This window comes from Triturus cristatus, chromosome 5_1, assembly GCF_964204655.1.
Source record: "Triturus cristatus chromosome 5_1, aTriCri1.1, whole genome shotgun sequence".
Lineage (NCBI taxonomy): Eukaryota > Metazoa > Chordata > Amphibia > Caudata > Salamandridae > Triturus > Triturus cristatus.
In genome coordinates, this window is record NC_140587.1 from 302,138,307 (window position 1) to 302,164,128 (window position 25,822).

General features: G+C 48.4%; 1 protein-coding gene across 23 annotated transcripts in view; it reads left to right on the forward strand.

The window, feature by feature from the left end:
- Positions 1-15,151, forward strand: part of ZHX1 (zinc fingers and homeoboxes 1) — a 233,813-nt gene extending 218,662 nt beyond the window's left edge. For all 23 annotated transcript variants that reach the window (XM_085605004.1, XM_085605006.1, XM_085605020.1 and 20 more), the window contains one exon: positions 13,331-15,151. The gene's annotated coding sequence lies outside the window, so the exon portion shown is untranslated. The remainder of the gene's footprint in view (positions 1-13,330) is intronic.
- The last annotated feature ends 10,671 nt before the right edge of the window (positions 15,152-25,822 follow it).

The following is a 25,822-nucleotide window of genomic DNA, read 5'->3' on the forward strand; positions in this document are numbered from 1 at the left end:
TGGTATGTGGAAATTCATTTGTAGTTGGTGACATTGGTTCCGTAATCTTGGTCTCGAGCGCGCTACAGCCGACACGTGTTTCGTCACGACAGTGACTTTTTCAAGGCTTTTTCAAATACGAAATTCAGATCTTAAATAGCAGCGTTCCCTCGAACCAGCGAGCTAGCTGGTTCGAGGGAACGCTGCTATTTACTTTGCAGTTCGGAGAAATCTCAACAGGGGCATATCACAGCCCAAAATTGGGACCCATTTAGTTTTGGATATCCCCATCATAACTATCAGACGTGAGGTTTATTGGGAATGAAGTTCTTCTTCGAAATAACCACGACACAGCCAGGAGAATGATCAATATCAGTTTCCACGCATTTATTTAGAGTGTGGTAAAAACACGTTCCTAGGATCGCTTCAGAGAAGGCTGTGCCACTTCAAAGGTCTCACTATTATTAAGCCCTGCTTTGACAAATTAGAAGATCTTGGGTAATATTGATATGGATCCGAACATTTAATCTTTGAGAATCTGGAGATGACCATATGACTTTTAAGATCTGAATTTCGTATTTGAAAAAGCCTTGAAAAAGAATATTACATAAGAGTGCCGGGGTACGTGTATTGTTCATAGTATCACTGGGCCACGTTTCACGAGACCCAGGTGTATATGCGCCCAAGGTAGTAGGGTGCATTTGTAACCCTTAGTGGCACCATTTCTATAAATGTTTCTGTTACAAAAATAAGAAAGCTTGTTACATTACCTTGTCTGATGATGTACTGATTACTGAAGTGCGACACAATCAAACACTACTACCGCTTTGACAATTGGATCTGGAATAGCTGGCGTATGTTTTGGGAGGTGCTCCTCCCAGGCACAAATCCGCATTGATCGGGGTGTACGAGACGGGGGAGAACCTCCGTGATTCTGTCTGCTAAAATCTTCCCGAATATTTTGCAATTCGCAGTCAGGATGGTGATAGGGCGGTACGAAGTCCGGAGCAGGGGGTCCCGGTCGGGTTAGGACATGTCACCAGTATGGATTCCCGCATAGATGTGCGAATAGGCCGCACCTCTAACGCTGCTTTAAAGACCGTGTCTAGTTGTGGAACTAGGTGCCGGGAGAACATGGCGTAAAATTCTATGGGGAAGCTGTCGTGGCCGGGGGGCTTGTTTTTGGCTAGGTGGTGGATGGCATGTTTAATCTCTGTCACCGTCAGTGGTTCGTCCAGAGACGCCTTTTCTTCTGGTAGCTGTGTTATGGCCTCAGTGTCTAGCATTGCACGGATGTATTCCCCCCCTATCCTGGGTCGGTTCCCTGTATAGTGTGGCGTAGTATTCATGGAAGGCCGACAAGATGTCTCTTTGTGTGTACAAAATCTTGCCGGCGGCGTTTCTAATGCTGGTGATCGGTTGTGTCCGTGTGTCTTGTCTTATGAGCCAGGCCAGTAAGGTGCCGGCACGGTTTCCTTCATTGTGGGCTCTGGTGGCATATATGCGAAAGTTATATCTCCGCAGGTCTGTGCACGCTTTCGCATATTTAGTTTTGGCTTCTGCCATTTAAGTGGGGGGAAGCTGTTGTTGGTCAGTTGCCTTAGACAGATGTGCTACTTGTTGTTCTGCTGCCTGCACCACCCTCTGTAGTGTTTGCCGCACCCCTGTAATTTGCCGAATATATGCTCCCCGTAAGATCACTTTGAAGGCGTCCCAGTCAAGTTTTCTGGATTGTGTGTAGCCCATATCCTCCTCATAGTTGTGTTGGATGTTTTCTGATTGCTCGTGCTGGAACACTGGGTCCGTTAGGCAGTCTGGGAAGTCACCACGTGGGGACCAGGGGCGTAGGTGGGTGCCACTGGAGGGTCATGGCGTGGGTGTCATGGTACGGTATGACCCTTCCTAAGTAGTAGGAATGTCGGAGGAAGGGGAGAATCATCCACGTGCACATGAAGCGGTCTAAGCGGACTCGCAGGTTATGAGGAGTGGAAGGAGTACAGTTAAGTTGTCCGGTGTGCATGGTGCCAAGCATCCGTTAATGACCAATTAGCAGCCCAAGCTTGGAATCGGGCTGTTCGTGTGCAGGCTTGGGAGTCTTTGGCGGGGGATGAGATCTATCCAGTGTAAGATCTAGGGAACAGTTGTAATCCCCTCCGAATATCCACTGGGAGGGTGTGAATTGCGCCATGGTACTAGTCAGGGTCACCCAGAATGTTGCCTGGTCTGTGTTGGGGGCGTATATGCTACCTATTAGTATGGGTTGACTGTCTAGTAACCCTTCCAATAATACATATCTCCCCTCAGGATCTACCTTCCGGCCGGTCTCTAAAAAGGAAAGTCCCGTCCGGATCCAGATCAGGGTTTCCCGAGCAGAATATGTTGTGGCGCAAAAGGTGCCCCGCCATTTCTTCTGGAGTTTGCCCAGTTCCCCTTTTGTAAGGTGTGTCTCTTGTAGTAAAATGACCTGTGCTTGCTGGCGCTTGACATATGCATAGATAGTATAGCGTTTCCTAGCCATATGGATACCCCTGACGTTTAGAATGAGAAGTGTGAGATCTGTCATCGGGGTCATGGCGGCTGGTGGGTCGCGCTGTTGTGGTGAGGGGTCCTGGGAATTACGGAGCCACCCCTCTGTTGTGAGTAGTTGCTAACTGATGGGTGATGTGGACCTATGAGGGAGCGCCCCTGTCCTTCGTGATTGGGCATGTGGAAGGTCATGGTGCAGGGGGAGGGTGAACGAGAACTCAGTGGGGTCTGGAACCCAATACCGGGGATCTGCGGCCACGAGCAGCACATCCAAACAGGTACCACTAGGTACCAAGTAACTTAATGAACCGGGGGTGGGGGTCTTTACAGGTCGTGAGCATCTCTAAGGCTCTCTAGCGGGGGGCCCTGGTGCACAGTGTCAGGAGCGTCGTTGGGGCGCCGGGTGCTGAAGCGTGTGGGGTCGCATAGAGACGCAGGGCGCAGTGCATGGTGCGGTGTTGTAAGATGTGGGTAAGTGCTATAGTCAATATAGCAATCGTCTTGCAATGACTTTGTCCCTTAACTGCTGCTTTTGGCCATATTTGTCTGCATTATGTTTCGTCTCCAGAATGTTTTGTCTGCTTGTGCGTTAATGAGCTTAGATTTTGGGGTTCGCCCAGTGCTGCCTTTTGACGCCTTAACTCGAGTACTATCCTTTGACACGGTCTTTTTTTATTGTCCTACTGGACTCAATCCCCTTAACAGATTTACTTACCCGGGCTTGTTCCAGTGCTTTTCCCAGGTCAGAAACTTACGATTCATCTCTTCCTGCAGGGCTCATTATGGTTTTTGCTTCTTCTTCAAGGCCTGTTTTCCCCTTACTTTAGTTTTTGCAGAACAAGGATACCCCCCCACGATCTTTCAGCCAGTGACCGTGATCTAACCCAAAACCTTTGGTTCTCCAGCACCCACTACTCGTGTCATTTGTGATCTCATTTGTTTCCCCTTCACTCTCACCCTTACCTTGGTATTGTGGTCTCCTCCTCTGATCTCTGGTCTGGCCTTTTGTGTTCAGAGACACTGGTTGCTGGTGCTTGCCTGCAATTCGATTCAGCTCTGCCAGAATCTCCTTTCTCCAGTGGGCCCTGCTACTGCAACAGTCTCCATCCTCTGTAGGCCATGCTGAGAGCTGCTGTCTCACTGAGCTGACCATCGCAGCGCTAGTGCTCTGTTTCACTGGGGATCAAAGGGTGCAGTTTCAGGTGGGAAGGGGTAGGAAAGCGGCAGAGGGTTGCAGGCCACTGCTTGTATGGCTTTTGTTTCCTTTTCTTTTTTTAACATTTTGGAATGGGGTGGTAGAGGGTGATTTAAAATTTACAAGGGACCAGAGCGATATATTTTTTTTAATACATTGTGGGATGGGGTGGTGGAGGGAATTTTTACGAGAGTGGTGTGGGTGAGCAGCAGGGTACCTGGTACTGTTTTTGTTTTAACATTTGGAGATGGGATGGTTGAGATTGTTACATTATTATGATGTGGTTGGTGGGTGTAGGAGACGAGGTAAAGTGTATTTGATTTAAATGTCGGCATGGGGTGGGTGTATTTCTTAGGGCTCTGTGGAAGGGTGGCAGGGTACCGGTATATTTTCCATAATTGGGAGGATGGTGTTTTGGGGCAAAGGGGTAGGTTGGAGGAAATTCCGTTAATGCTGTTTTAAAATTAGTTGTGCTGCAGGGGCTAAAGGAGCTGAGGCCATGCTGTCCCTGGATTTTCTCTGACTCTTCCACACAGCTCATTCAAATAATAATCTGTGAAGTAGAAGACGTTTGGAGGGACATGCATAACCAAACATTCAGTTGGATAGCTCTAAATAACCTAGAGTCTTCACCTCAGAATTCCACATCACATCATAGATAACTTGACGTATGCTCTCGTCGTATTAGCATCATTTGCAACCCCTTGGTTGAGAACACCTTGCTATTGACAGCTACCCGTCCATTTTTCTGCATATGTACATCTGAAAGAAACACGTTAGTTAGATTCCTCACCTTAGAATATCCCCAGGCGTCAGACTGGATCCGGAAGATTTTTCGTCAGCAATACCTCTTGCGCGTCGCTAGGCGTCGTCTGCGGCTCCGCGTCCGTCGTCGGCGTCGTGCGCCGGGATGACGTCGTCGGAGTACTTAGACGCCGCCCTCGCGCGCTGACGTCAGTTCTTCTTTTTTCCGCGCCAGTAAGCGCAGATCCGGGAGAGCTACCCCTTTAGTCAATTTTTGACTAACTTTTTGATCCTTTTTGATCCTGTCAATCGACTCCGGTGCCGGTAGGATGCCTGGTTTTAAAGCCTGTGCTGACTGTAACCGCCTGATGTCGGTTACGGACCATCACCGCCGGTGCCTGTATTGCTTGGACCTCGACCACGACGCGGAGTCGTGCTCGGACTGTAAGGCCCTGACCTCGAAGGCTAGACGGGAGCGGTCCCGTAAGCTTCTCGAGATTCGCCACTCGGCTCCGCGCGCCTCTCGATCCCGGTCCAGGAGGAGGTCCAAGGATCGGTCGCGGAGCCGCAGCCGACGTCACCATCGGTCGTCGGGATCCAAGTCTTCGGGTAAGTCGAAGCATTCCAAGAAGTCGAAGAGGCGACATCGCTCTTCGGACTCCCCTCGCGCGACTCGGCCGAGGGTCAGGGTGGTTCCACCCCCGCGGCTCCGGCGGAGCCGCAGGCGCCGCGCTCGTCCCCATACCCTCCGGTCCCAGGGACTAACGCGACGCCGGCGGAAGTCAGTGCCTTCCTCTCGGCCATGAGGAACCTGGCTCCGCCGTCGGCGCCCGCTGGTGCGCCTTCGGGCCCTGCGGACCCGACTGGGCTGCCTTGCCTGCCGGTGGCTCCGGCCCCGGCGCCGTTGACGGCTCCGGCCTCGACGCCGCAAGCGCCCGAGGGACCCGTTCTCGAGTCCCCGTCGACGCCGGTCAACCTTGTCACGCCTCCTCTGCCGGCGTCGACACCGGTTCCACCCCCGACGCCGACGTCGACTCCGCTTGACGTCGTGCCCCAGTTCAGTCCCGCTCCGGGCCCGGCGCCGGTCCGGCGTCGATGGACGCCGAGATCGACGCCGCTAGACACATTTTGTCTACCGCCCGGCTCTGTTACTTTCTCCTCTACACCAGGAGTCGGATGATGGGGACTACTGGGAGGGATCCGAGGATCCTATGGCCGCTCAGGCCCAACTGTCCCAGGACTGGGCAGATGAACTGGGGGAGGCCAGTGGTCTGGATACCTCGCCAGACACTGGATTCATCTCTCCTCCGACTGTGGCTTCGGAGGAGGGTGCTGCTTTCTCCGTGGTGCTGCGCAAGGCGGCCGCAGCCCTTGGGCTCGAGCTACCTGCCGTGGCTGTGAGGACGAACGTCCTCACTGAGGTGCTTCAGTCTGCAGCAAGCTCCACTGAGCCTCTGCTGCCGTTCAATGAGGCCCTCACTGACGTTCTACAGGGCACCTGGTCCAAGCCCTCCATAGTTCCTCCTGTGGACAGGAACGTCGCCAGGCGCCACCGCCCTGCTCCGGGCGACCCCAGTTTTCTGTCCCAACACCCTACCCCTGAGAGCCTGGTTATCCAGGCCTCCACCTCCCAATCCTCTTTCCCGACCGCCCCGCCGGACCGGGATTCCAAGAGACTAGAGCAGTTTGGCAAGAAGCTGTTCTCTTCCCTTAGTTTGGGCCTGCGGTCTTTGAACACCGCTTGTCTCTTGGACCGTTATTCCCACTCTCTGTGGGATGCGGTGGAGGACGCGCTGCCCCTGTGTCCGGAGGAGGTCCGGACACGACTTACCCAGGCTCTGGCCGATGGGAGGGATGCCGCGCGACATGCTATAAGATGTGGGCTTGACACCACGGACTCGCTGGGTAGGGCGATTTCTACCTCAGTGGCGCTTAGACGTCACGCCTGGCTGCGGTCCACGTCATTTTCGGGGGATGTCCAGAGCTCTCTCATGGACATGCCCTTTGATGGCACTCTCCTTTTTGGCGAGAAAGCGGACAGTGCGCTGAATCGCTTTAAGGACTCCCGGGCTACGGCCAAGTCCTTGGGCCTCTCGGCCCCGCGGTCGCAAACTTCCGCCTTTCGCCCCTTTCGTGGCCAAGGAAGCGGTGCCTCCTCACGTACGCCTAGCCACCAGACGCAGAATCAACCTGCGCGCGGTCGCGGACGTGGTTTCCGCCGAGGCGGTTCTGGAGGATGACGAGGTCAGTCCACATCCACCCCGGCAGCATCCGCCTCAAAACCTTCCTAGTCCGAGCTTTCAGGCCCATTCCACGCCAGTGGGCGGCAGAGTTCGCCATCACCTGCTCCACTGGCGGTCCATCACATCGGACAGGTGGGTGCTGCAAATCGTCCGAAGGGGCTACTCCCTCCCCTTCGAGACGACCCCTCCAGCCATGCCACCGCAGCACCACCGTATCTCGGGGGATCATTTAAATCTTCTCCACGAGGAAGTTTCCGCCCTCTTGGCCAAGGGGGCCGTCGAGCGCGTTCCGAGTCCAGAAGTGGGCCGTGGTTGTTATTCCCACTACTTTCTGGTTCCCAAGAAGGGCAAAGGGGGCCTACGCCCTATCTTGGACCTCCGGAACGTCAATGCCTTCCTCCGGAAGGAAAGGTTCAAGATGTTGACCTTGGCTCAGGTTCTAGCTGCCCTAGACCCCGGAGACTGGATGGTAGCGTTGGACTTGCAGGACGCATATTTCCACATCCCCGTCCTGCCGGGCCACCGGCGTTACCTGCGGTTCACGGTGGGCCCAGAGCACTTTCAGTTTACCGTGCTCCCCTTCGGTCTCACCAGTGCCCCTCGGGTGTTCACGAAAGTGATTGGCGGTGGTCGCAGCTCATCTGCGCAGATCAGGGGTTCCAGTCTTCCCCTATCTCGACGACTGGTTGTTGAAGGCGGGCTCGCCCCGGGCAGTCGTCTCCCACCTCCAGACTACGGCGGATCTCCTGCATTTGCTGGGGTTTTCCATCAACGTGCCGAAGTCACACCTGAGTCCCTCTCAGAAGCTCCTTTTCATCGGAGCGGTTCTCGATTCGGCGCAGTTCCGGGTCTATCCACCGGAACAGCGGGTCCGGGATATTCAGGCCCTGATTCCCATCTTTCGGCCTCTATCCTGGGTTTCGGTCAGGCTAGTGTTGCGGCTTCTGGTGCTGATGGCCTCCTGCATCCTACTAGTGCATCACGCCAGGCGGTGCATGCGGGCTCTGCAGTGGGACCTGAAGTTTCAGTGGGCCCAGCATCACGGCAACCTGTCCGACCATGTCTTGATCTCGGAGGGCACTGCACAGCATTTGCAGTGGTGGCTCACGGACCGCGATTGGGTCATGGGCAGAAGCCTCTCCCTTCCCCAACCGGAGCATGTCGTAGTGACGGATGCGTCCCTCCTGGGATGGGGTGGCCATATGGGAGAGGCGGAGATCAGAGGCCTCTGGTCTCCGGCGGAGTCTCGTCTCCACATCAACCTGTTGGAGTTGAGAGCGATCCGACTTGCACTGAAAGCCTTCCTTCCCTCTGTCAGGGGCAGTGTCGTGCAGGTGTTCACGGACAACACCACCGCCATGCGGTATTGAAACAAACAGGGCGGGGTGGGGTCGTGGACCCTTTGTCAGGAGGCTCTGCGCCTCTGGACGTGGCTGGAACACCAGGGCGTCACCCTAGTGGTTCAACATCTGGCGGGCTCTCTGAACGCCAGAGCAGACGAACTCAGCCGCCGGTGCATGATGGATCACGAATGGCGTCTGAACTCCGAAGTGGCGCAAGGTCTCTTTCAGCAGTGGGGAGAGCCTTGGTTAGATCTATTCGCCACCGAAGAGAACGCGCAATGTCAGCAGTTCTGCGCGTTGGAATTTCCAAGGCGGCACTCGCTCGGCGACGCTTTTCGTCACGAGTGGAGTTGCGGTCTGTTGTACGCCTTTCCGCCTATACCACTTCTGCCCAGAGTGCTGAAGATCAGGCGCGACCGGGCCCAAGTCATCTTGTTGGCTCCGGACTGGGCACGAAGGTACTGGTATCCCGAGCTACTCAGTATGTTGACCGATCCTCCGATACGTCTGCCCCTTCGGGAGGATCTTCTGTCGCAGCAGCAGGGGACGGTCCTCCACCCGAACCTGTCCAGCCTCCACCTCCATGCGTGGAGATTGAGCGGTGGCAGTTAATGCCATTTGACTTGCCTCCTGAAGTCTGTGATATCATTCTGGCAGCCAGGCGTCCCTCCACAAAGACGGTATACGCCTGCCGGTGGAACAAATTTGTGGCATGGTGCACAGCAAAGGCTGTGGATCCCCTTTCCGCCCCTCTTTCTGAGGTTCTCCTCTTTCTTCTTTCTTTGGCCCGGCAGGGCTCTGCCCTGGGCACCCTGAAAGGTTATCTTGCTGCCATCTCTGCCTTCTTGCGGCTTCCTGATCAGCCTTCTCTTTTCAAGTCCCCTGTAGTTACACGCTTTCTAAAGGGCATTACTCACACGTTCCCTCCTGTTCCGTTTGTAATGCCTCAGTGGGACTTGAATCTTGTCTTGACATTCCTGATGTGCGCTCCCTTCGAGCCTCTTCACAATTGTCCCCTTCGTCTTCTGACTCTTAAGACTGCTTTTCTGGTAGCCATCACCTCGGCTAGACGGGTGAGTGAGCTCCAGGCTTTATCTTCAAAGCCTCCTTTTCTGTCTGTTCATCCGGACAAGGTTGTCCTTCGGCCTCATCCCTCCTTTCTTCCGAAAGTGGTGACTCCATTTCATCTTGGGCAGTCTGTCACCTTGCCCACCTTCTTTCCGCCTCCGCATCCTTCCAAAGAGGAAGAGAGGCTCCACCGTCTGGACCCTAAACGTGCGCTCTCCTTTTATTTGGACCGCACAAAGCAGTTCCGGGTGGACGACCAACTTTTCGTTGGATACGTGGGTGCTAAGAAGGGGAAAGCTGTGCACAAACGGACCATCTCTCGGTGGGTCATTTTGTGCATCAAAATTTGTTATTCCTTCGCAAAAAAGGACCCTCCTGCTGGGCTGCGCGCCCATTCTACTCGGGCCACTGCGGCTACTACTGCTTTGGGACGGGGTGTCCCTTTGCAGGACATCTGTCAGGCGGCAACGTGGGCTTCGCTACACACGTTTGCCAGGCATTATTGCCTTGACAGCCAAGTCCGGAGGGATGGCTTCTTTGGCCGTTCTGTCCTCCAGGACTTTCTGGTGTGATCTTGGTTCGCAGACCCACCACCGGGGATGGTATTGCCTGGGTATCTATTCTAAGGTGAGGAATCTAACTAACGTGTTTCTTTCAGATGAACAAGTTACTTACCTTCGGTAACGATGTATCTGTAAGAAACATTAGTTAGTTAGATTCCTCACCGATCACCCATCCTCCCCGTTCTGCGAACTGACATCTAGGGTTAAGGTTATCCTTTTCAGGCCCCTAGATTTTATTTTTGGCACCAGTGTCGGTCTTTGCATGGCTCTGCGTTCCTGGCGCGGAAGGCTATGTACAAGAACTGACGTCAGCGCGCGAAGGCGGCGTCTTAAGTACTCCGACGACGTCATCCCGGCGCACGACGCCGACGACGGACGCGGAGCCGCAGACGACGCCTAGCGACGCGCAAGGGGTATTGCTGACGAAAAATCTTCCGGATCCAGTCTGACGCCTGGGGATATTCTAAGGTGAGGAATCTAACTAACTAATGTTTCTTACAGATACATCGTTACCGAAGGTAAGTAACTAGTTCATCTCAGACATTGTCTGGAATTCATGCAGTATACAACTGCTATATATTATTTCTGACACAGCCTTCCTTTATGGCCTGAAAGTCTTCTATTATTTGAAGTAATTTACAACAAATGAAAGTCCCACCTTACCTGGCACAGTTACATAGAATTTCTACTTTATTTAGCTGGTGTACACCGCTAATACACAGCTTGAATTCTTTTAGCATCTACCAACCTTTTTCTAAACCCATGTTTTATTCACCATGCTTTAATGGGTGAATTAGTCTGAAGCTTTTTTCTCAAATGCATTTCATTTTGGAAACTCCTCGGGATATGTTTTCATTTCAACTGACCGTGTCTGATTTTTAGATATAGAAAGCTGATCTCCTGACCCTTTGATCATGAGATTTCTCAGCGCACATCAGACACGGCCCCTGCCGTGCACTGAGTGCTTCAGGTCTTATGTAAGAGACACGAAGACCTCCTTTCAGATCAGAGTGGACAATCCTTTCTGTAGGATCGAATAATTAACAGGATTGGAGCATTCCTCTTCCGATTATTCTCTTCTCAATGCCATGTTTAGATTTCTTTTGATGCTCAATGTTGCTATCGCACTGGCAGATCGTTCGCCTACCTCACCGCCAAGACCTGGAACACCCTCCCCATCCTCCTACGGCAGACCCAAGACCTACTAACCTTCAGGAGGCTACTCAAGACCTGGCTATTCGAGCAGTAGCAGCACCTCCCCACCAACCCCCCCCCCCCCACCTCCCCACCGCCTTGAGACCCTCATGGATGAGTAGTGCGCTCTACAAATTTCCTGATTGATTGAATCTTCCCCCTCGTATCCCCGTTTTCTTCCGAGTTCCTTCTCGGTCCTCAGTAACTCTCCCTGCCCCACTGTTCGTGTCCCCTTCTCACCCAGCTCTGTATATAGAGTCGAATATTCTAATGTCATTAAAAGTGTGCATCTTAAACTTTTGAACACTCGATTTGTTTGAAGCTTAATTTCAATTATATGTCAGTTTGGCATTTTAAACTAGACTGTACAGCAAGGGTTGTTATAAGTATCAAAACAGTTATTCACTTATTCATCAGCGATTATAAATTCTGATAATATATTTTAGAGTAGATGAAAAATATACTATTTGAATTACATTTTTAAATGTGAGCATACATAATGCTTTATCATCCGTGAAACAGCATTTACTTAAGTGAAAGTTCCTTTTAGAGTCACTACTCTTTACTCAGTGCCTGACACCTGCTGGAGCCTTGGTTGGATTCCATGTTGTCACCTGCACATTTGTTTGCAATTATTTTGGACACGCGTAAATTAAGTTGCACAGTTTAGTTAGAAACTCCTCTAATGTTGGCCTGTGTACTGTTTGTGTTTTTACTAAAGGCAACCATTTTGCCTTTCAAAAAATTCATTTTGGGGTGTGGTGATTGCCAAGGAAATATCTCAAAATGTGTATAGTTAGCTGGTTGGCTAGAAATATCTTGAATGGCCAAATAAAATTCTGCTGTTGATTATGGTGGACATGAAAGGCCATTTAGGAAGAGCCTATGCTTTCTGAAAAACCATTTGAATGTCTTTGAGAAGCAGGCTCTTGTCTCATTACAAACTTTACGAATGTTCCCCTATTTGTGTAAGAGGGTATCTGATTTTGTTGATTTTCGTAAGTGAATTAGTCATTTAACAGGTGTATGTATGCCAGTGTGGTCTAAACATGATCTTCCTCATTAGGGGCATAACCCAAGATGTGTTCAAGCATCTGCCTTACTATCTGCAATGTGTTTCCCTCAACATTTATCATGGTTCATACGCAACATATCTTCTGTTTTCAGTGTTTGTTCTGAATGTGCAATTGCTTTTGTTCATCATTTTCCTTTTCAGTATGTGGTACTCTTAGTAAGAAGTGGGTGAGGGGTGGAACCAAGAACCTGCTTCTTATGAATTTTGAAAGTACGGCTGTGCTCAGATTGGTAGAGTTTATGCTTGCTGTATAAGCACAGATTTGCTTGCATTTAGGGCGCAGTTGTACACTTCTGCCTGCCCAGTCTGCATTGCGTTTTTGTATTTTTGTGAACGGCCTGTTAAACACGAAGGGGGAAGACGACTTCTTGGTTCAGATATTTTGTTTAATGGATTTCAATAAAAGGAGGGATGAAACCCATAAAGGTGAGAGATCTGCTGGAAATAAGTGTATAATTTTGTTAATATGTTTGGGGCATTGGGAGGGGACACTGAGAAACATCAAATAAAGACCAGATTAATTTTTATTGAGGGCTTTATTCTGTGGGGTCGTTCATGGTTGCTCTCACCGTGCGCAGCTGGTGCATGGAATCAGCTAAGTTGGATGTAAAAAACCTACATTTGTACATGGGTGGATATAAATAGAAATATGAACTGCCCAGTAGCTTGAAGTCACTAAATACTTGTGGTTTCTTTCATTTGTAAGAATGTGGTTTTGAAACTTTGGATCCCTTCCTGCAACGTTCACCAGATCTCAGACAGTGACTATAGGGTATCCTCACCAGTCAGGGAGATTGGTGTTCCTGGGGACCGCATGATGCAGAAGTCCATGATTAGCCAAATCTTTTTTACGAAACCATGCATGACCTGTCGTGGCTCAGATCTTTTAAACTTGACTCAGTCTCTACTTCTGAAAGAGCTAGTTTCTCTTCTCTCTTCTTCCTAACTGTTTTTCGTTTGAGAGTGTTTTCACACAAGTTTGGAATAGGAGAGACAAATATAAGAGGAGGTGTGTTACTCCAGGACTTAGGCAATCTCCTATTATCAGGAGCCATTCTCCTAATCAGTCTGTCATCATGTGACTAACTGTTTTGGTAAAGAGTAACTTTAATGCCTGCCTACTGCATATGAGAGGAAACTGGGCAGATTCCTGGCACCCAACTACACACAGCTTTACATTTAGGAGCTTGGAAAAGTCGCATGGTTACGAGGGGTTTCATTTTATTCTTTTGATGTATCCTTAAATTTGCACTTGATGCGCTATAGGAATGTCACATTTCATAATTTACTTACAAATGATTTTTTATTTTAATGCAGTCTCCACCTGATAAAATGTATGACGCTGTAAAGAATGAGTTATTTGCTGATGTTTTTCTTTTTCATTTTCTTTCAATGTTAAGGAAAGCAGCTGAAACAGATGAGAATCTCTGATGTACTGTGTATGGGCCTAGTCTGTAATGAGACCAACGCTTTCTATGAACCCACCTGCAAAATACAACTCTCCTGACCCCTTTGGGGAAGAGTAATGGAACTTGGTGCTGTGCCAAAGTTAACTGCGAGAGGATTTGCTACACTGTAAATAAGGTTGTTGAAAAGACAACATGTAAATAAAAATAATCCTGGTTTTAATACATTTTTACTTGGACACAAGTGTGGGAAATGGCTTGTCGTGGGTATTGGAGGGAGGATTCTGTGACCACTATATTTTATGTCCTCCTATATTTTGTCCAGCATACCTTGTACTATGATAGATTTTTCTGCCTGTGTATTTGATATGTGATTAAGCTTATAGCTTTGAGCGACCAAACATTTTACAAAGTAAAAGTACTGAGAAACTGTATGACATTATTTCTTTGTGTGTTATTTATTAGGCTCTGCACTAACTTCTAAAGTTGTACATACCCGTGTAAAGTATCCTTAACCAATAAATTTAGCTTCTACTTTTAAAAACCTTTGTTGCAGTACTGGCATTTTTGTTTTAGCAGTTTTCCAGTAAGATCTTTAGAACTGTTACTTTTGTTTGTAAGTTTCATCCTCAAAGAAGAAAAAAAGAGAACCTTGATATTTGAAAATAAGCACTTATTCTGCGATAATTCAGTTTTCTTCCCAGAAATGAGCCCAATATATATAAGGATATGGTTCAAGATGTGACCAGAGCTTGCCAGAAATTGCGCATTTTATTGTTGAGCCATTTTTCCATCTGCAGTCATTTTAGCTATCCCCTACCCCGAGGCTCACAGGTTAAAACTGGCAGATTTGTATATATTTGTTTCAAATCTGTTCATTTTAAATCAAAGGACTCCCATTGCTTCATGTTTATTAAATGCTATCTTCAGAGAAGATCAGCCAAAGTTAATATATTCGTTTATAAGGGCATTCCAGCATGACCTTGTGCAACTACCCTGTTTGTTCTTACTGTTTTTAATATGATTGTAGTTGATCATGAAATACAATGTCATCTAATCCAAAGTTATTGTAGAGCCTTAAAATATGCATGCTGCTTATTAAACAAACTTTTTATAAGCAATCTTTATCAAGTTCTCCCTTTTTGTGATGTTAAGACACTGCAGCGTGATTTATAGTGCTACAGTAAAGATGTCAAGCATTGTTATATTTTAAAAAAAATTGTTTCACACTATTGCCAGTTTCAGAGGTGAGCAAAGTTTTAACCTTTGCTTAGATTTTGGGCAAAATTGGGCAAGTTTCTTAATTATTTTCCCAAAAAACTAACTTTTGGCAGTTTTCGCTCCCTGTTTTTAAAGCTTTGCTTACTTAATGAAGTATGCAAAAGTTTTTTTTTTTTAAATCACACCCTTCTTTCCACTAATTTTCGTACAATGTAAAGTTTACAGAAGTTTAGTGCGCTGCGTTTTTACATTTCATATAGAGCACAATTCTGTAATATTAAAATTACTCTCCTTTTTGTAAACCTTGCTGATTGTGGTCAAATTTTACTTGACGGAAGGTTTTTAAACATATGTTCTCAAAGTAAATTGGTGTATCAAAATGGTTACAATGAATCCTTTTAAGATATTTATATGTTTCCACTGCAATAATATTGACAATTTACTGTTGTAAATAGTGATTTGCTAATTTGTTTCCTTTCATGCTCCGTGCAATGTAAATTACAAATTTGCCAGCAGAAATGTGTATTTCTGAGTAACATCAACTACATAGCATTTGTCCTTGATTCCATAATAAAGGTCAGCATTCTAATGTAATTGCTCTATTTCCATTTCCTTTACAGAAGAAATATTTATAATGAGAGCATGTCTTTATTTATTCAACAGTCCTAATCTAGAGTAATTTGTTATATGTCCATGTTTGATCAGTACTGAATTTCTTTCGTACAGGTCGAGGTTTCCATTGTGGTGAGAGCATGTGCAGTTGAATTTATTTGGAAATAATTTACATACATACAGTTTCAGCTGTTTTTAATTATTACTCTATAACATGAAGATAACCCTCTTTAAATTGATCAGGTACTTTTTTGTAGCCTATGGGTACTTATTCCTTCGTATCTTCAATATCCCTGAACTTGAGACTGATGATGTCCGTACAACAGGCCAAAGGAGTAAAGCACTTCTCACACACCATAGAAGCTAAAGTAGTTTGCGAGATTCCTCCACCCTGTGTGTTCTCTAGCTGAGTCAATAACAAAGCATGACTTTTGCAAGTATCGCTTGGATTATTGTTCTTGCTCTCCCATCTTGTTGTATGTGTATGCATGTATATGGCATTTCTACACTGCAAATATTGCAAACCTAGTTAAATCAGTAGAGCGCTGGACAGGGTCAAAGGTAAAGATAAAATCGAGTGATTCAAGGGTAAGCTGGATTCTTAGTGATGTAGTATTCTTTAAACAAGGGTGTCTTCAGCTCTTTCCCACACTTGAGTAGGATTTGGATGATCCTGATGGATGGACTGTTGCTTTGTTTTTTTCTGCACTTTGTATCCAGTGGTAGGTAACCTTTTATGCGGTATGCAGAGAACCACTCAAGGGGCTAGGCTTGTCAGCCAGGTATGTAAGAATGCTGACTGTGATGGCCTCATATAAGAGGTCACATGCCAGTAGGCGTGTATTCATTGTAGGTGTAATGTGGTCATATTTCTTTAGCCCCGTAAGGGGGGCTAAGGTGGGGTCAGAGAGCTGTGGAGCAGGGCGTTGCCACTATGCAGATGTGAGAGCATGAGGGCTCGAATTGCAGCTCTAAGAGCTCTTATGTCTCTTTCTGGGAAAATGATTTCAATTTGTTTAGTACAGAGAGAGCTTGTAAAAGGCTGCATTCTTCTCTCTGTAATTTATCATAGGAGGACATGGTTGGTGTCCAGCGATAATCTGAGAGAGTTGGCGTCGGGTGAAAGTCAAGGTTCGAATTAGTCAAGGTTCATGGGTGTTGAAAAGAAAGACCACAATACCAGCTAATGAGATGATTTCGCTCACCGGTAAGAGATACCATAAAGGAAGCAGAAATACGTTGTAATTACATTGATGTAGATTTATTCATTCGAAACTGAATATTTTCATTAGATTGAAGAGTTGGGTGATTCCTCAGGTGTTGAAGGGTTTGTGTGTGTGTGTGTGTGTGTGTGTGTATATGTATATATATGTATGTATATATGTGTGTGTTTTCAATGAAAAAAAGGTTACAGGAACGTTCTAGTTAAGTCAAGGTTCACTCATACAAAACCAGTGAAATTCAGCAGTTAGCTGAGCTAACTATAACTCACGCCCCAGCAATACACTGCTTATGACCTCACATATTACATCACTCATGACATACTCTGTGACATGACTTATGACATCTCAAATGACATCATGTAGTGACTGAGTGTTTTTGAAAAGTTTGTGTGTTAAATATATATACCAAGGTGTATAGGTGAATCATTGGGTGTATGAGTGCCTGTATGGATTATTCAGTAGTTGTGTTACTGACTGTATAAGTGAGTGATTAGCTGTCTCAGTGAATGTATGGGTATGTGACTGGTTGTGTGAATGTATCAGTCTGTCAGTTGATGTCTAAGTGGCTATATGGGTGTGTGAGTGGGTGTGTGTGTGAGGGGCGGTATCGGTGTTTGTGTATGGCTGTGTGGGTGAGTCAGTGGATGCATCAGCTGAATATGGGTGAGTAACTGGGTATATGAAGGACAGTATAGGTGAGTGATGGGGCATAGGAGTGACTGCATGGGTGAGTGAGTGAATGTGAGAGTTGCAATATGAATTAGTGTGTGCTTGTGTCACTGACTGTATAGGTGAGTGACTATGTGTCGGTTTCTCTATGAGGGGGTGGCTTTGTGTAACTGTATCTGTAAGTGGCTGTATGGGTGTGTGAGTAGCTCTCTGGGTGACTGACTCAGTGTGTGAGTGGCTATATGGGTGTATGAATGGCTATGTCCGTGGCTGTATTGGTGAGTGAGAGGCTGTATGAGTGAGGGGATGTGTGTATAGATCTATGAATCAGTGAGTGGGTGTGTAAGTACTGGTATGTACTGTGAATGGGTTTGTGAATGTGTGGGAGTGGATGTATGAAAGGTTCTATGGGGTGTGAGTGGGTGTGTTAGTGATTCTGTGGATGATGTAATTTGAGATGTCATCCGTAATGTCACAAGAGAATTCACTGACCATGTCATGAGTGATGTAATATGTAGGGTCAGAAGCAGTGCATTGTGGTGGCACAGCTAGCTATACCTGCTGAATTACACTGGTTTTGTACAAGTGAAACTTGAGCCTAACTATAACGTCTCTGTAACCTTTGTTTTTTTCAGTAAAGTGCTAATTTGTTTTTATTTCATTTCCTAACTATAACATCCTTGTAACCTTTGTTTTTTTCTGGGAATTTTTTTTTTTTAAAGTAGCAATCACATTTGTAGAGTGGTGGAGAAACAGGACGGGCCTCCGGCCAGCTCTTCAGTATCTCTCTATGTAAGTCTTAGAGGAGGTAACAGGAGGATGTCTCAGCCCTCAAGGCATTTTAGGAATAAAAGGTGTCCTTGAGGCCAACTACCCCTCCTGGTACCTCCAGTAAGTCCCACACTACAGGATTGCTGAGAGGTTGTCAGAGGCCATGCCCCCTTTCTCCCTAACTCTGCAAATGTGCCTCCTGGTACACTACTAGTTGGGGGCTGAAGTTCCCTTGGCTCTTGAGGGTCCTTGGGAGCAAACTACCCCTCCTGTTACCTCCGGTATGTCCCACACAGCTGGAGTGCTTAGAGTTTGTCAGATGCCACTCCTCCTTTCCCCTCCACTCTGCAAATGCACCTGCTAGCTCACTACTGGTTGGGGGAAAAAGTCCACTTTAGTCCTGAGGCGTAAAGTTGAATTTATTCCCCAACCAGCAGTGCGTCAAAAGGTGCTTTTGCAGAGTCGTGGAGAAAGGGGGCATGGCCTCCAAAGACCTCTCAACAATCCTGTTGTGGGGGCTTACTGGCGGTAACAGGAGGGCTTGTTGGCCCCCAAGACCCTCTGGCCCCAAGGGCACTTAGTCCCTCAACTGGCAGTGTTCCAGAAGGAGAGTTTGCAGAATGGTGGTGAAGGGGGCGTGGCCTCCAGCAACTAGCAGGAGGTTTTTTCTTTCTTTCATTTTTTAAGGGGGGGGGGGCTGTGTGGTCCCCCCTCCCTGGGCCGATTTCATCCCAGGGTCCCTATCCACCGGGGCACTGCATTTTCATTTTTTTTGTTTAATTAAAAATAAGGGGAGGGGATTGCGCAGCCCCCTTCCCAGGCAGAGTTTGGCCCCGGGGAACCCATCCCCCAGGGCCTGCCCTCCATTTTGGGTGCCCTGGCTCTACCCAGGGCACCCATTGATATTTGTTAGGGAATACGGGGGGAGCCTCAAGGCCCCCATGGTCCCTGCCTGCTCCCTGCGGGAGGCAGCATTGATTTCAGACAGGGAGCTGCCAGATAGGCAGTTCCCTGTCTGTGAAACCAATTCTACTCCGCTTTCAACAAGCAAGAGCATTGTTTGCTCTCGCTTGTTGAAAGAGGAGCAGTGTTTGCTCTTATTTAGCGGGAGCACCAAGGCCACAACAAACAAGCTATCTCTCCGGGGTGGGGGTACCCCATGACATACCAGAGCCCGCCTTGGATGGTGGTGGTCCCCAGCACCATCTAGGGCTCTGAGCCCCCCCCCCCCCCCCCCACACCCCCCCACCGTTGATTTTTCATTTTCAAATACTTTTTATTAGGGTTGTAAGAAAGTGCACAACAAAAGAAAAAAGAAAGACATAGCATATTACAGTACTTGTTAACCGGAAGTTTAAGACTTATGCAATTGTCCTGTGATCTCGAAGGAGATGTTAACACTAGCAGAAATATGATACGTATTGATGGCGTGAACATCATATTTAATCAGAGAAATTAGAGGTCATAAGTCCAAGTCATCTTCTGGTTACTTCTGACCTTTATCTCGGTGATGACGGTAACAGTCATATTTGCTAACAGTACTGACAATGGATTCACTATAGCAAAAAATAAATAATAAGAAAACAAACGAGAAGGAAAGAAAGAAAATAAAATGTAAAGTGTCGCCAATGGAACTTCCCCCACAGTCAGATGCCGCATCAGGTGTATTCTTCAGTGGTTTCCTGACTCAGTGACTGACCGCTTAAGGGAATATCATTTATTAGCTGTTGGTCCTGAGAGTTTCAAAATTGATCATGGGGGTTGAAAGACAACTGTTGAGGAGTCGAGAGCGCCACATTTTTGTATTAGTTGAGTGTCAAAGGGTAAGTTGTAGAGTTAAGTTGTGTGGACATGGTCTCTGGGGGTTCGCGTTGAACCCACTTCATTGTTTACATTTTGCCCTGGTGTTTGGCAGTCCCCAGGAGGGCATGCGGTGGGCCATGCGGCCCCCGACATAGTTTTACAATATCTAGCCCCAGGTGATGGCAGTCCCGGGGCTGCGGGAGAGGCTTTTGGGGCCTCCCACATAATATTTTCAACGTAACTCTTTCCCGGGGGGAGGTAGCGGTCCCCAGGGATTAATGCTACAACAAGAGGGGACCATGCACCCCCCTCCTGACTGTTATACGCTAGCCCCCAGGACCTGCCCCCCACGGGGGCCAATTTCAAGCAAAGTGCGGGAGCTCACGCTTCGTTTTTTAAAAAAAAAAAATAATTTTGGAAGGAGTCACGGATCTAGAGCGACTCCCGCTGATTGAAAAAAAAAAAATGCTTATTTGCCCCTGAGGGACTCCTCTCACCCCCCCCCCCCCCCACGAGGCCTAGGGGGTCAGGGGGTTTCTACTCTGCCCCCTTTTCTTTTTTTTAAATCTTTTTTCTGTGACTTTTTTCGACCGAGTCGCAAGATGGCTGCAAACACTTCCAGGTTTGAAGTTGTGGCAGCCAATCAAATCTCAGCACAAGATTGGAAGGGGTTGTGGATCCACCACGTTCCTATATATACAAAAGGAAGTTTCTTTACATTTCTCCGCAACTTTCTGAATGGATTTACACCAAATCACAGAAAGGCACATCCCTGATCCAACATCTACCTTCCTGCCAAATGTTGTGTAATTCCGTTCTGCTGTTCGGGCTGTAGCCGTGTCTAATTGTCCTACGGGAATTTAAATAGGGGGAAACACGCTTTTAAGCACCCCCTGGTTCTCGGCCCTGCCTGACAGATCACCCTGAAAATTTCAAGGTTGCAGCTGCAGTGAGCGTTGTATCAAGTTTTAAAATGTTGTGAAGATTCGTCAAATAGCACCAAAGTTATTGGCAAATGAAACCAGCATTGGCATAGCCAATAGGTCTCGCCTTTGGGGCCTTATAAGTGTTTAGCCAGAGCTATTGACTTTGCCAATGTCTTTAAGCTGTGCTGTAGAGAAGTGTGGCTGCTGTGCAGCATGCTGAAAAGTTTTAATAAAAAAGCGTCAGAAGCATTTTTGTTACCTGCTAAATGACCAAGAAGATATTATGTACAACTGAACGGCCATATTAAAAAATGTATTTACAATAAAAAATGTCCTCAGTTTTCTTTTGTTCTTGCAATGCTGGCAACTTGTTTCTGCCTATTCCAATGGTTGTTTGTTAAAGCTTTTTTATGAGGGGGCATAAACAATCGGAGGGTGAAGGTTGGGAACTAGTACCTGTATTATAGCACTAGCAGCGGCCAGACACTAGGGGAGAATCAACAGATGCCAGATTCCGAGAGCAGGCTGAGGTGGTGCTGAGTGATGCTGAGGTGGTGCTGAGGTGATGCTGAATGATTCTCCGGTCTTGCTGAGTGTTGATGATGTGGTGGTGTAATAGTGCAAAGGCGATGCTGAGTGATGCTGTGGTGACGCTGAGTGATGCTGTGGTGACGCTGAGTGGTGCTGTGGTGGCGCTGAGTGGTGCTGTGGTGGTCGCTGAGTGGTGCTGTGGTGGTCGCTGAGTGGTGCTGTGGTGGTCGCTGAGTGGTGCTGTGGTGGTCGCTGAGTGGTGCTGTGGTGGCGCTGAGTGGTGCTGTGGTGGCGCTGAGTGGTGCTGTGGTGGCGCTGAGTGGTGCTGTGGTGCGCTGAGTGATATGGTGGCGCTGAGTGATATGGGGACGCTGAGTGATGTTGCGGTGTGGCGCTGAGTGATGTTGCGGTGTGGCGCTGAGTGATGTTGCGGTGTGGCGCTGAGTGATGCTGCGGTGGCGCTGAGTGATGCTGCGGTGGCGCTGAGTGATGCTGTGGTGCCATGAACAATGTAGAGGCAATGTATTTATACACAAAAATTCTCCATTTAGATGCGTGAATCTTTAAATCACTTTGTAGAATTATATGGGCCAAAATGATTTACAAGGTTCCAAATGACTGTATATCATGAAGACAAAAAAGGACCAATTATGTACCAACACTCCCAACTATGAGGTACTCAGTTTGGAAAGGTCAAAAAAAATAAAAAAGGAAGACTGTGTACCTTTTAAGAAAAAGACGTAGTCATTGAGGCACACACAGCCTCGGGATTGATGGATACCTAAAAAAGAAGTGACAGAACTATGTTGAAGAATATGACCTTTAACTACCGCGATGTCGCGTTGCAACCAGGCTCGAAGAGAAACAGCAATAAATTACCTTGACTTCAAAGCGCATCCGTTCACTGCATAGTAACTGGAGCACTGGGTGGAAAAGTCACAGTACCCAGCCGTCATGGCGCGTCGTGAGGCCATATGTTTTGAATTATCGCGCCCGTGTCTGGGCACGATAATTCAGAACATATGGCGCCTGTGCGGGTAACCAACCGCAAGCAATAGGCCACGCTCGTGCGTGTGTGGCCTATTGCTTGCGGTTACCCGCGTGTGGTGAACTTTTGAAAGCCCCTTATAATAAGTCTCGCAGAGCAGCGCACAAGGCGAGAACTAAAAACCCTCTTCCTATGGAAACTATGTCCTAACTATAACTACCTACCTACCTACTGGGGACTCTGTGTGTGTGCGTGTGTGTGTGTGTGTGTGTGTGTGTGTGTGTGTGTATATATATATATATATATATATATATATTACCTACTGGCGGTCGCCAGTAGGTAGTTATAGTTAGGACCCTGTTTCCATAGGAAAACCGCAACATTCTATTTTGAATAACTTTGGCGCCGGTCGACGAATCCTCGCGAAATTTTTAAAATAGGTGGGGCGCTGCGCTCCGCTCCTACCCTGAAAGTCTTGGGGGGATTCGTCATGCGGGGGCTGAGATAAAAGGGGGGTCCCAAAACGCGTTTTTCCCATGCATTTTTCCATAGGACCTTTAGACACAGCTACAGCCCGAACGGCTGAACAGAGTTCCTTGAAATTTGGCAGAGAGGTAGTCTACAGGTCAAGGAAGTGCCTTTTGTAGGTTTGGTGTAAATCTGTTCAGTAGATTCTGAGAAAATAGCCTTTAAATCAATATATATATCTGAGCCAGCTTACGGTGCGCTTACGGTGCGCGTACGGTGACGTGCGCGAGCGCGATTCTGATTGGCTGTTCGATCTAAGTAAACATTAGAATCGGTCGAAACCAGGAAGCGGCGGCCGCCATTTTCTCTCTCGCACTCTGAGGGGGGCAGCAAAAACAAAGACAAAAAACATCTAAAGGGGCAGTATATTCAGTTCTTAACCACCCAGCATCGATATAGGTGTCCCCAAACAACCCCCAAGGCCAAAAAAACTATTTTATTTTTTTTTGAAAAATCGCCGATTACGCTTACCGTACGCAGCGCACCGCGTGACCACCGTGCGTGCACGGTACTAACTGCGTAAAGTGTGCGCGCGGTGCGCAAAGCGCACCGCGTGCTCACTGTGCGCGCACGGTGCGACCGCAATCCTCTGCTGATGACGTGTCTTTATGAAAAAAAATATTTGTAATATATGCATAGCTAAAATTTAATGGAAGAAGACATGGGCAAATAAGTGTCTAAATACAGTATTAGCATCAGCAGAGGATTGCGGTCGCGTGAGTTATAGTTGCCTGCACTAACTATAACGGGGGAATTTCATTGGTTTTTTACGAGTGAAATGTACAGCTTACTATAACTTGTGTGAAACCTATGGTTTTTTCAGTGAATATATATATACATACAGCAGGATACAGCCAAAGACGGACCCAGGTTTGTTGCAGAATTATTTATTCCTCTACAGTCACCATTACGCGTTTCGGCTCGTCCAAGCCTTGATCAATATATATATTTCACTGACAAAAACAAAGGTTACAGGGACGTTCTAGTGAGGCTGAGATTTCACTCAGACTCAAAACCAGAGAAATTCAGCAGTTCTAGTTACATGAGCGAACTAGAACTCATGCCCCCACAATGCATTGCTTATGACTGCACATATTACCTCATTCATTACATGGTCAGGAACTTCACTGACATACCCACTTACACTCCAATAAAACATGTCATACACCCACTTCCACACACTCATTCACAGAACCCATACAAAAACTCACACATCTAGTCACTCATCGATACAGCCAGTAACACATCAACTCACCCACAAAGCCACTAACTGAAACACTACCTCACATATACAGCCACTCATGCACCTACTCACTTACCAATACAGCCCGTCACAGAGTCACTTATAGAGACATACACACTTACATACCCACTCAAACACCCATACAGCTACTGACACAGTAAATCAGTTAACCATACACCTACTCACTTACCCATACAATTACTCACACAGACACTCAGTTACTTATACATATACTAATACATATATTCACTCACCTATACAGTGACTGAGACAACCACATTTACCTATAGAACCTGACACTCACTTTCCCATACAACCACTCAAACAAAAACCCATTTGCTCATACATAGAGCCACTCATATACCCACTCCCTCAAACATACACCCACTTATACACCGAGACAGCCACTCATGTACCCATGTCACTCAAGCATATAGACACATATGTATCTGTTCAAACACCCATTCAGCCGCTCAAGCACCCTCTGATTCACCATTTACAATAACTGAATCTGAAAGAAACACGTTAGTTAGATTCTTCACCTTAGAATATCCCCAGACGTCAGACTGGATCCGGAAGATTTTTTTCGTCAGCAATACCCCTTGCGTGTCGCTAGACGTCGTCTGCGGATCCGCGTCCGTGGTCGTGCGCCTGGATGACGTCGTCTGAGTACTTAGACGCCGCCCTAGCGCGCTGACGTCAGTTCTTCTTTTTTCCGCGCCAGTAAGCGCAGATCCGGGAGAGCTACCCCTTTTAGTCTTTTTTGACTAAGTTTTTTGATCCTTTTTGATCTTGTCTCGACTCCGGTGCCGGTAGGATGCCTGGTTTCAAAGCCTGTGCTGACTGTAACCGCTTGATGTCGGTTACGGATCATCACCGCCTGTGCCTTTACTGTTTGGGCCTCGACCACGACGCGGAGTCGTGTTCGGACTGCAAGGCCCTGACCTCGAAGGCTAGACGGGAGCGGTCCCGTAAGCTCCTCGAGATTCGCCACTCGGCTCCGCGCCCCTCTCGATCCCGGTCCAGGAGGAGGTCCAAGGATCGGTCGCGGAGCCGCAGCCGACGTCATCATCGCTCGTCTGGCTCCAAGTCTTCGGGTAAGTCGAAGCACTCCAAGAAGTCCAAGAGGCGACACCGCTCTTCGGGCTCCCCTCGCCGGTCGCGCGACTCGGCCGAGGGTCAGGGTGGTTCCACCCCCGCGGCTCCAGCGGAGCCACAGGCGCCGCGCAAGTCCCCATACCCGCCGGTCCCTGGGATTGACGCGACGCCGGCGGAAGTCAGTGCCTTACTCTCGGCCATGAGGAGCCTGGCTCCGCCGTCGACGCCCGCTGGCGCGCCTTCGGGCCCCACGGACCCGACTGGGCAACCTTGCATGCCGGCGGCTCCGGCTCCGGCCACGACGCCGCAGGTTCCCGAGGGACTCGCCCCCGAGTCCCCGTCAACGCCGGTCGACCTCGTCACGCCTCCTCCGCCGGCGTCGACACCGGTTCCACCTCCGACGCCGACTCCGCTCGGCGTCGAGCCCCAGTTCAGCCCCGCTCCGGATCCGGCGCCGTTGCGGCGTCGATGGACGCCGCGTACGGCGCCGTTAGAGACACATTATGTCTATCGTCCGGCTCCGCTCCTTCCTCCTGTTTACCAGGAATCGGATGACGGGGGCGAATGGGAGGGGTCCGAGGATCCTATGGCCGTTCAGGCTCAGCTGTCACAGGACTGGGCAGATGAACTGGGGGAGGCCAGTGGTCTGGATACCTCACCAGACACTGGATTCATCTCTCCTCCGACTGTGGCTTCGGAGGAGGGTGCTGCATTCTCTGTGGTGCTGCGCAAGGCGGCCGCAGCCCTTGGGCTCGAGCTGCCTGCCGTGGCTGTGAGGACTAACGTCCTCACTGAGGTGCTTCAGTCTGCAGCAAGCTCCACTGAGCCTCTGCTGCAATTCAATGAGGCCCTCATTGACGTTCTGCAGGGCAC